The sequence below is a fragment of the Halyomorpha halys genome, unplaced genomic scaffold (assembly GCF_000696795.3).
Source record: "Halyomorpha halys isolate HHAL.00 unplaced genomic scaffold, Hhal_1.1 Scaffold682.1, whole genome shotgun sequence".
In the NCBI taxonomy this organism is placed as follows: domain Eukaryota; kingdom Metazoa; phylum Arthropoda; class Insecta; order Hemiptera; family Pentatomidae; genus Halyomorpha; species Halyomorpha halys.
The window spans coordinates 67,050-67,895 of record NW_027106326.1 but is presented as its reverse complement, the minus strand read 5'-3'; the positions used below and the strand labels follow the sequence as shown (position 1 = coordinate 67,895).

Sequence of the window (846 nt, the reverse complement as noted above, 5' to 3'; positions counted from 1 at the left end):
TATTTTTTTAAAGAGTTGAGGACTTAAATTAAAAACTCAAATTACTTTTGATCCTCATATCTCACTTTGTTTATTTCAGTTTTGGTCCTCAGGCCATTACCAAGGAGAACTAAAATATTAATTTTTTTTTTTTTACTTATATTTTATTCATGACAATATTATACACTATATTTCTACTATCATATCTTACAGTTGATTTGTTTTAGTTGTAAATTTTTTTCCTATTGCTGGCTATTATGCCAAAGTCAATTTTATTCAAAAACAAAAAATAAAGGAAGATGGTCTGGATGCAGTAAAAAAACAACTCAAATATAGGTTTGGATGGGCTATGGGAGTTAATAAAAGTTTTGTGTTGAGAAATAAGGTGTTTTTCAGTTTTGTCAGTATTGGAAGAATCAGCATCAATTTAATAATTAATTTTGTAGTTTTTATTTCTAAAATAACTTATTTTTAAAAAAATTATATATGTATATACATTTGTATAAACTAAAAAATTAAACCAATATTATATCTCATTTCTAAAATTTTTCATTTTTTTTTATGATTACATTCATTTATTTATTTAGTATTTAAAAATTTATATATGGAATATTTCCAAATTACTAGGTATTAATTTTACTTACTATTTCAGAATAATAAAATTGAACCAACATTATATCTCTTTTCTAATTTTTTTTTATTTATTTATCTTTTTTTACGATTATATTAAAAAAAATATTATTATTTGAAACTGATTTTTCTCCCTTATAAAGGCATTACATCTAAAAGATATTGATGTGAGTTGGAAGAGAGGAAATTCTGCTTTCCAACAGTTGTAGTAAAGTTGGATTTGGATAAACTTGTGAG

The 846-nt window shown here is 22.5% G+C and overlaps 1 protein-coding gene across 2 annotated transcripts in view; it reads left to right on the top strand.

Moving 5' to 3' along the window:
• Positions 1 to 846, top strand: part of Gbeta5 (guanine nucleotide-binding protein subunit beta-5) — a 75,915-nt gene that overhangs the window by 63,560 nt on the left and 11,509 nt on the right. The gene's annotated exons all lie outside the window — the stretch shown is intronic.